We start from the raw sequence: 11,114 nt of genomic DNA on the forward strand, positions 1-11,114 counted from the left end.
TTCTGATTTGAAGAGCAGTTTTACGGCGGACACAATATCGACGCATTATACGCGGTGTGGCTCCACTACGTGCTATCAATCCTAGAGCAGAATGGCGCAATAAGACACGAATGCACAGTACGTGCCCGTTTCCTGTGGACGTCCTCATAACATATATTTATCATGAGAACTTCACTGTCATATGCAGTCAAGCTCAACTATCAAACAACCGAAATTATGCTCTACTCAAGACGAATGTACCATACGTTGCGTACCAAGTAGCCATATCATAGGCTATTGAAGTAAATCTATCCGGTAAGGAGTGTGACTCTTTAATTGCTGGGATTACCTTACTGCAGTCCAGCTATCCTACCTTATTCAACCTATCTACCTCATTTGGTACATATCACTTCCACTGTAGCTGCGTTGAGACCCAAATTGGCACGTTAGGCCAGCGTATCCATCGCATGGCACAGTTTAAACTTTTATTGCAAATCAGCGAGCTACAAATACACATCGATGAGACTAAGAACTCGTTAGATTTTTCCTCCTGTGATCTCTGAAACGGCACGGTTCATTTTCATCCTTGTTGCACAACTTGGTTTCAAGGTTGACTGCAGTTAGTCAGTCCTAAAAACACTAGGCCTTCCTGCCATTTTTCTGGAAAATAGTGATCATTGACTGACGTCTACTGTGGAACAAACCTCACCCGCCACTCTTGAAAACAGTATGCTGTTCTCATTGTTTGCTGCCACATGCCCGCCTGATTTACGTTGCATTTTTGGAGTCCGCAACAGCTGATATTAGATGGTAGATAGCGAACTGTCTTAAAGTTGTGCCAACCAAATGAGTAAAGAAGACCCAGTATTTCAAAAATACCATTCACTACCCACTAACAATTAGTTTAATCACCCGTAGAATTCTTAGTTGAGGAAAAAACCTAAAGATTACCAACGTAATTACGTGCCAGCAAAACGATACAAGCACCCGTCATCGCTAGTGTAACTCAGCCCAGTGTCTTTTATGCACCAATTTATTCCATCATAAATTTTTTCCAGCGTGTGTGCAATCGGTGAGTCCAGCGTTCGCCACCTCTTAGCAATGGGGACATTTTGTGCACTGGCACCACCTATCTTTCGTATGAACGCTTGCGTCCTCATTCTTCACAAAATATCTCCTTTCGTCTGCCCGTCTATAACAATATGTACCATAAAAACTATATGAAAGAAATGTTCTCAACTCTACTTTTTTCTTCCGAAAATGCAGCCAAAATGATTTATAACGGCTGTCCCATAATGTTTCGGGTGCGTCAATTACTCCTTCAGTTTTTCTAGCAACGAGCAACTGCGAAATACACTTTGAAAAACTACAACACTGTTGGAAATACCATTGGTGCATTTGAGCAATGCCAGAAAGTTTAATGATCTGCATATCCCATTGGATGATCCTTGAGGCCAAATATTCTTGTCGGTGAAAAATGCAGCGGGTCATTTGAAAAGTTCAGCCTTGTGTTATTTTTCGTTGCCAACTTGCGGTCAGTTTACCAAGTTAGAAAATTTGCATAGTGCATGTGGTAACAAGTAATCTTTTGGAAATCCGTTTTCTTAAAGCTGTTGCTGATTCGTCCCAGCTTTCATAAATTTGGTAACCAAAATCTCAAACATCACCGAAGGTCACATCTTGCCTGGAGTTTTGGTGCATACTAACCTAGTTCTGCATGTCATCTTTGAAGTCAGTGCACAACTGTAACAGCTAAACTTTTCATTGCTTCAAAAATTTCAACTACTAACTCCATCACTTAGTGCGACTTCATCCTCGAGAATGGGTAGAATGTATGAGGTGAATCCCTTTAGTTGCAACCAGTTCTGATCCTGTCGCAGAGAGGTGCAATTTTTATTTCAGCCAAAACAACAAATTTCGATTGCTTCTTCAAATGACACGTGATTCAAATTTAGAGAAAAGTTGTGGAAAATTTTAAGCGAATACACATTTGAGAAGTATGAGTTCGTTTCTATAATCAATGTATTAGTCTAATGCCAAGTTAACATATGTGAAGGTATTACGAAGCCAAAAGCAGTTCTGTTTCTTCAGAAGCCACCAGAAATGGACGCCTTGCAGCTTACATTTAATACCTAACTACGGGGCAGGGCGGCCTAAAGTTAAGTGACAACAAGCGTACGCTTTGTAAAGTGCTTTTAAGTAATATAAAGGGAATGCGTTCTTCTAATTTTGGGCGTACGAGCCCTTCATTCAGACATCTTCCGGCCAAATAACGGATTCGTATAACGACTCAATAATACATTTGTGTAAAAGACATCACCGGAACCCACTTGGGGGGAGTCAGCGAAGGTAAAACACTTCATGTGTTTGAAAATTCTATATGGCGTACAAAAGTCCTTAAATTTAGAAATCCCTTATTAGGACAATAGTGCATACTGCTGAACAAACCTGCGTTGAGTCTCCTCAGACCCGGCATCATCACGAAGGCCCGTACAAAGATAGTAAGGCCGTTTGGACAAATATCCTAATTAATCTCATCACCGAAGGGCTGTTGCAAGCTCGTTATACCCACAATGTTGCGTGTAGACTGTAGGACTTGGGACATGCTAATGCGAATCCAATATGTGCTTCAGTCAACCATTTCAAACCAGGTTATGGTGGAGGTCGGTACGTTTAGGGGTGCAAAGTTGAATGAGCACAACGAACAAGTACTGTGAGTGAATTCAGTGGGCGCATTTTCCACAGCAGACTGTTGTTTGGTTGAACAGTTGGGGCTGCTCCAACCGGCTACTCTTTTATTCCGCTGCCAACTTACGATCATTTGTGATTCACCTGGCGCACGTAAGTCAGTCCTGTTTTGTCCTATAGTGCATCTGATTCGGTTGAATGGCTCAAATCCAGCTCCACTGGCCAAGAGTTCATAATTTGAAAGGACGTTTCCGTGTTACTTAGGTTTCCCAATTTGTGTAGGCCTCTGCTAATAAATAAAACTTGCTTCCCTGTTTGGCTCAGCAAGCATTCGTTGCGCATCACTGACGCGGTCATAATTTGCTTAAGGTCTTTCATATGTGGTGTCAATTTGTCGAAATATTGGTATCTAGGTTGTGTTCACCGGTGGTTGATCAGATGGTTGTTGATCTGTCCGCTGAGCTTGGAAGTTGGCTTGCAAAAGTTTCACCTTCAGTCAAGCAAACATTGTTGGTGCGCAGTTGAGTGGCTGGGCACGGAGAAAGCCAACCTCCATATCTGTTTTATCTTAGATTGTTCTAAGGAAATTTCCTCCTTTTTAACAAGGTGGATTACTCTATGTCATTCGTGTCAAGCCAGCCCCTACTGCGTTTTTATTCACTCTAACAGTTTATACAGCAGTTTAGCGCATACGTGTTGATATTCTGGCCCAATGGGTCCCAGTGAGATGGGGCCCAGGTTTCCGCTAGTCGTCATGATAGTCTCATAAGAATTCATTACAACTTTTTGACAAGCAACTTCGAATCTGCTCCCAATCAGCACTGGGATGGTTTTCCTAGCGCCACACGTTATTTAAATTATACGAGTGTCATGAATACTACGGTCAGTTCCAAGCATTATTTTCCATCTGTAAATTAACGAGATTCCCTGGCCGCACACTAATATAGTTGATTAAGTATCCCTCCTGGTTCTTTGGATGAGCCTATATTGCGCCTGTTGTTTGTCTTACGATGCGTTACTTGTTTGTCATTGAAAGCTCCAAAGCAGTATACTCCCTCAGAAGCTGCACCCCGGAAACTCTTTTTGATTCATTATATGAGGTCGCGATTTCCATGCTCCTACTAATCCGTGTAGTGGACTCATTCAACGAAAAAAACGAGAAAAAACCATATTAACATCGGATTTTAGCTATTGTCCCCCAAACGTAGTGTTTCGTAAATGTATACGAATGAAGTTTCTGCATCTGGATTAACACAGACATTATTTGTGGTTCTGGTGCAATATAACGTATGACCTGAAGGAATCCTCACAGTTTCCTTTGATAAGTCTCCAGAGTTTCATTGAGTGCAGAAAGAGATCTCCCGTAAGAAGTGGGGATTTTGGTGTCGTTGTTGCCGTTGGCGTCTTTGCGTTGCAGGTTTTAAGCCGAAAATGTGATTTCATTGATAATAGGTATTACGCGTGAAACGTGAAGAGTTTTATTTAATAGGACTTGAAATGAATCTTTCTACTGGGCTCAAAACACCAGGCTCCAACCAACCAGGCGTTTTATTAGGACCAACACACCGGGGCTTGGAGTGGGGCTCGAAAGTCATACTGTTGCGCACAGCTATTGCTTTCTGATCATCCATGAATTCTCGATCTGTACAAACATTCTGAAGATATTTAATGATGCATCGTCAGACATTACTGATGTTGGTTAATCGGAGTGTGTGGCTTCTATGACCGATTACTCTATCCATCCCTTCTTGGGAAAAACAGCATCGCTTCTTCCACTGATGCGGAGATTTAGACCATCTAGGAAAAGCCATTAGATCCAACGCAGAAAACAGAACAAATGTATTCCTACTACCCCCTCGTGGTAAAGGTTGTTGTATGATAAGCACCCCCGGATCACCTTCTAACTATTCCTTATTAGCCCCCTTGACTTTGCTGAACATCCGGAAGGTGAGTTTTAGCTAGTGTACCCAGCTGCCAAAGACCAGAAGTTTACGGCTGTAGATAAGGACATACGCATATATATGTACATATTACTCCCACTAAGACAATGCTATTTATCGAATCCGAAACAATCCCAGGTTTTTCTCTGCCCAGTTTAAGGCTGTAATGACTTCCAGAACGTTGGACCAAAATGGGATAACGAGCACTCATTCAAAGGAGTATAAAGTCATCAAGCGCTTTCAATCAACTCTTCATTTGCACATGAACAGGCCGTAAAATTTACTTCTTTTCCCAACAACTGCCGAAAGAATTTTTAAAAAGGTATTTGTCAATCTGGTCGTTATGTGATTGTTTTCCTCTGGGCTACGTTTTAAAAAGGCTCGCACTTTGTCAGTTAGCTGTGCAACATAATAACAGAATCCTCAAATCCAGTGACTTTTGTAGGGCGGCATCATTTTTTACCACAGAAAATAACATCAATCTTATTTCATCAGCTGCCAGCGTTGGGCCAACTTGCCTTGGTATTTAAGTCTCAGTGTTCTCTGTCTACCATGTGAAGAGAAAACCAACACAGTTAATGCAAGAAGTAATTCAGTAAAAGTGCGCTGACAGTCATTATTTATGAATTCGGTGTAACTTAAACATCATTATGCGAACCAGTCAAATGTGGCAATTTGCAACAACAGCCGTAAATTGGTGTGGTATCCAACATCAAAGAGAAACGACCCCAAAACTTTAAACAAAGGGGCCCCTTCTTCATGATATCCCCTCTCCCAGTTGAATACTTTATACGTATGTCTGGTACTTTACTAGAAGGGCGAAAGACATTCTTATCTGTCTAAGCAGCTGTTTTTATTCGTGACTATTCCAGCTAATAGTTATAATGGACATCAACTGACTGGATTGACCACTCACAACACCCATTATCCAGAATATATGATGTAGCTCAGATAATAACAATACTTATCAGGCCAGCAAAATCCTGTTTCTGGGACTGTGGCTTTAATGTTTCTTAGAACTGGTTAACTTGTTGAACGGTGAAAAAATAATCCAAAATCTGAGTGGGACAAAGCCGCAACATTCAGTTACACGTACGATTGTCTGCTGTGCGAGTAGGCTCCCGGTGATTCGTTCGAATACAAAACCGAAACTTGCTTAAGAGTCCTGTGGTCTCAACCGGACGTTTAGCGAGTGAACTCGAGAAAACGCGTGTATCTGTAGATTTTTGGGTGATTGTCCAGGCTGGGTTGCGAAATTAATAAGGAGCAGTCAATGTCAGACTATCAACAGGGGAGAAACATGACGTTTAAATGTAGATTGCCTTGGAATCATGTTGCGCTACGGTAAGATTTAACTGTCACGAATATTCCAGCCTCCAGAACACGGTCCTTAATAAACACGAAGACAATCAGTATTTCTTTGCGCACTCAGTTGCGTTCAGTTGCGGTGCCCTTTCGGTGCCTAGCTGCCATGCTACTCGAGGTTTGCACGAGGGCTGGGATACTGCCAGGTTGCCCAAGCCTTGACAGGGGAAGTCGAGAGGCAGAGGTCGGATTCGAACCACGGATATTCCGGTCAGTAAATTCGCGCTCTAACCAATTGGACGGTTTCGCCCTTTCTCTGCGCAATAGCTAGGATTAAAACACATTTCGATGCACTACTTTCGTCTTTTACTTCACTTTCGCACTTATAATCTAAAGATGAAGGATAGAGCCTGAGTTTGTTTAGATTATAATGGAAAAGCAGTGTTCATATGCCGGGATTATTGCTCAAAGTTGCGGTCACCCAAAGCGACATTTTCTAGAATGGAATGATCAGAATTATAGAAAAAGGCCAATCTGATATCCGCAGTTAAAACAGAAATTCAAGGACATCATCTGATTGCTGAAAGACGAAGCCAGGTCGGCGGTCTGAGGCTAAAATCAAGCCATTTATTTGGTCTCAACCACCTGGATTAGGCAGCTGTTATGAGCAAACGGTCATTTTGATTGACGTATGCACCAAAAGTCCAATATAACTGGGTGAGCACGAGCTTACAGAGCAACGGCTAAATATTTTTCAAGTTTTCTGTATTGGCACACGTCTTGCGAGTAGGACCAGCATACCTCTTGCGTTCAGCAATATGCTCTCTAAATTGCTTGCTAGTTTCTTCTCTACAAGCAGCACTGCAGTCCCACATCAACAGCAAAGCAGTCAGTTAAACGGCTTAGAAAATTGTGTCCTTACGGTGGACTAAGACGTTTCTATTGTATAATCAGTTTTAAAAAACAGTGCGCACTTCGAATTTGTTCAAGACCACACACGTTCTTTCAAAAGTCTTCTAAATAAAGGTAGCCTGCACAGTTGGCCGACCCATTCGTTTGTAGGCAAGTAAGGGGTACAGCTTGGATTCACCTGAGTAGTTCGTGAAAACCAAATTCGTTTGCAAATGAGTATATCCATCGAACTACTGGTTAGTTCTTTCGATGTAGCGTCCCTTTCACAGTATTTGTTTCAACAGAACACGTCCTGTTTACTCCGCTACAGAATGAATCCGTAACGGTTCATTTCATGTTTACTGGTGACATCAAAAATCCACACACTATTCGGGGTATGCTTCTTATACACAGACTCGTTAATACCTAATTGTTTGGCTGTGACAGGGAAAGTTGAACTTACGTCACTACTTAGGAAACTGAGGCAAAAAACATATGCCACTGAAAAATATCTGACCTCGAATGTGTCGTCGACAACGTCACCAAATCCCACTTGCAATTGGTGCAAAATTTATCCACCACTGGTTTCTTTGGATTTTGTTAGGAATATTTCCCATCGTTGGTGAGATCAAGGAGCTAACTGCTACTCTTTTTCAATTGCGAAGTAAGTTCGATTCTTGACGTTATTTCAGCGATCGGTGGATTTATACGCGTGGCCAACGTCAAATCACTTTCCAACAGACAGTGTGCAACTTCAAGACATTCGGTTAGAAGCACATAGAAACTGAGAACAACCGATTGTTAAGCAATGCTTCCTGCCCAGGATCTCCAGCCCTTGTCGTTTGTTTACCAAAAAGGTTGATTATGTGACATGAAAACTATGGAAGCATGTATATCAGACTTGGGTGCAGCCGGCGGTTACTCTGATGGATGCCCCTTTTATGCGTTTTTCCGGCACAACTTAAAATCGTGATGACATATTGTTTTTGCGATTCAGTAGGAATCATATGGATCACTCGAGCTTGTGCTTGGTTGCTCTTAGACAGCCGTTCGAGATTCTGTTTTGTTGAACCCATCATTTCATTTGGTGTTCATCGTGCATTCATGAGGCCGATTTTTGAGCTGTTCAATGACCTTGGATTTACATTATGATGCGTATAGTAAAACGTTGATTTTTCTCCTTTCTACTATTGTGATGTGAGTGGATTGGACGCATTTAACGGTTTAAGTGCCTTAAATTCTGGAGCAATGGCGTTTGGTTTTGTTGGCCTGTTTCATCGTATAATTTTCGCACTCCTTAGTCTACCTCTATTTGCAGCTTCTGCAGACCGTATTCCAGGTATCTGTCCGGATTGTTTTAACACCATTTTGTACTTCTATTGGGTATTTCTGGATACTGATATTCAGTGCCACGTGTGACAGTACTACCTCGGGTTCATTTAAGTTTTTGGCTATGTATTTAGGACCGCGTAACTATCTGGGCAATTTAGTGAAACCTGGGTGGATACTCCAACGAAATTTTGAACGTTTTGTCAAGCTTTTTCCTCTGTTTTCCACAACAGTCTATAAGACACCTTTGTCCTCCTGGTGATATGACGTCTACCACAGAGTTTAATACATTTTTGGGTAAAATCTGTTGGATGGACCTTTCCCCCTCATCCCCTTGCAGTCCCCTCCGTTCAAGAGGATACATAAAAGAGTGATTATGCTGTCAGAATAATGCGAGAAGCTATTAGGGCGGCTAGATGTGAACAACGACTGATGTTGTGAAGCTTGACCACAAGACCATATGGAATAACATTGGCCTGGGGGCTACCAACGTCAAAAGTGCGGTGATTGAGCTAGTTAACTAAATAATTGGCAAGAGTAATCGAATTTTCTATCACGTGGAAATCATCCTCATCAAGTCTGGTCTGAGGACTAAAAGGTTCAGGGTTTTGTGGAACATTTAAGTGGGCTTGATTAGAGTACAGAAATTCAGTGTTGCCACATCGATACTTCTTCCTTAAGGTCCTGGCTAATGTGAGTGATATTATCCCATAGTGAAATATTTAGCGTTACAGAAAACAAGAAGGCAGAAAATCATTGTTGACGCCTACAAACCAGTGAGGTCATGCATTGGGCTCCAGTTGGTCCGTATGCTTAAATACGTCGGCCTCGTATACTTCAAGCAAAAACGTAGCAGACAAACGCCAGGGAAAAATATGACTTGTTTGGCGTAACATCGCAGAAAGTGCGTGTTTTAATTCTCTGGAAGACTGAACACGTAGAAGGGTCTAACATCAAAACACGGGGACTGAGTTCGTACGTTTGAAGGACGCTTACTTATATACTCGCTCTCCGTTAACAAGTTGAACAACTAACTGCGACCCTCCTCTTGAAGTCATTCGACCACCGTCTCCTTGTTTATGCACTGGTAGACTTTTGCGTCCTCACAACCGAAATGGCTACAAATGTGCCGACAGCGTTTTACTTGACTGGTAATTTTTCTCACGGTAAGCTCATTTGACAGATGCTAACGACGATTTCCTTAATTTCGGGATTGGTCAAACCAAAGCTGCCGTTCCGGTTGCATTCGCCTAGATTTCGACAACTCAGAGGAACTCCGGCCCTCGTGTCTTCTTTTAGGTACGCGGTTGCTATGCCGATAAGGGGCTTCAAAGCTGAGCGGTTACTCTTGTTATTATTAACAAATTTAATCAAGTTATTGTTTTCCTTGAGTACCCTGATTTTCCTATAGGACATGAAAGTGGCGCACTACGTAAGACTCCTTGCCGTGGTCTTCTCAACAAACTGGCAAGAACTTCCAGACATAAGCTTTCTGGAAATGCGTATCACCAGATAAGTAGGCTTTGTTCACTGGATTGTCTTGGACGATTTGGCTTATATCGTTTACCTTATGTAGAGTGGCTTATCCAGATCAGCATCAGTATCTAGTATTTCGGAGTTCAGGCATTTACCAGAATGTAAGTTACACCTCATGGACAGTGGTTTTCTATAAGTTATCCCCATTATTATAAATTGATACCCAACTATTGTTGCGATAAAACTTAATTTCTCGGGTTAAACCATTGTTTAATCCATGTTTTTTGCTTTATTTCATGTGACTGATAACTTGCGTGCTCCTGAATCAACTGTCACCTATTGCGGTTTTTCACTAGTTAGACGGACTATGCTATTTTGGGCTTAATTTCACGTAAACAAACCAAAGGTGTGTGTAGTTCAGACATCCCGACTTCTAGAAGGGTGGAAGCGCTTAGCGTTATTGCGAGATATTAACGACACTGCGTGTGCATACCTGGCACAAACACAGTTGTTGGTATTTACGACCAATATGAGTAAGCCATTGAGTTCCGTAGTATGTACAGGAACCTTAGATGTGGCGTGTTCGTTATTTTACCTAAATCTCACTATTCACAATCCTCGTAGAAAAAGAGCGCTTAAGAAACCTGTGAGCGTTTTGTAACTACCAAACCTGCTGCTTTATGGAAGGTAACTACTGGCCCTAAATGGTGACGGAAAAGACAAAATGTATGAAATGATGCCACTGTTTCCTCCACTGTTTCCACCAGAAGAAAGATTCATTTAACAGAAGTGGGCGTTTCAGAAGTAACTTTTCAGCTCAAGTAGAAGAATATTTAATAGTTTATTGCGACGATAGAGCTAGCAGCTTTATTAGGACCAACATCACAGGGTCTTAATTCTGAAGCGGTTCTCCGGGAGACAAATCAGTTAACATGGTGAATCTCAACGAGCTCTGTGATATGCAGTTCTACGGGAAAGGTCAATTCCAGGAAGGAAGAGCTTCGACCTTTTCTATAGCTGCAAGTCCAACCAACACAGTAATGCGAACTTCAAGAAGCTTAACGACAGCTCATCCTTCCCTTCATGCAAAATGTTTGATTAGTATTGCTGGCATTGCCGCATCCTAGCGGCAATGTACACGCCCTCCGATGCAATCGCCTCGTATTACCAAATCAATAGCTATCAGTATCCTGTTTGTTTACCGCTCTGATAAATCGTTTGATTAATTTTACGTTTGTGGGAAGACAGTAATACCCGTTCTTGAATCAACCTCCTCTAAGAGAAAGCCCTATGAAATCGGTTTTACGCTTTATCTCCCAAATGCAGCAGTTGAACCCCGCCTCATTGGTCATTTTTCATTAGCTCAGTAATACGTAACGTTTCCTTCGTTATTTTCAACTTTTTGACTGTAACAAAAGTTTTCCAGCTTCTTTGTTCCACACCGCCTTTACTCTCCCTTTTAAATGGAGCCAATCTTCTCCATCAACTCTACGTTGAAATTTGGAA

At 41.8% G+C, this 11,114-nt stretch overlaps 1 protein-coding gene across 1 annotated transcript in view; it reads left to right on the forward strand.

The window, feature by feature from the left end:
- The window catches only part of T265_00256 (hypothetical protein), a gene marked incomplete at both ends in the record, with an annotated part of 38,295 nt that extends 37,085 nt beyond the window's left edge, over nt 1-1,210 (forward strand). The window contains one exon of the mRNA XM_009163964.1: nt 1,038-1,210. The remainder of the gene's footprint in view (nt 1-1,037) is intronic.
- Nucleotides 1,211-11,114: the final 9,904 nt, after the last annotated feature.

This window comes from Opisthorchis viverrini (assembly GCF_000715545.1).
Source record: "Opisthorchis viverrini unplaced genomic scaffold opera_v5_2, whole genome shotgun sequence".
NCBI classification, from domain to species: Eukaryota; Metazoa; Platyhelminthes; class Trematoda; order Opisthorchiida; family Opisthorchiidae; genus Opisthorchis; species Opisthorchis viverrini.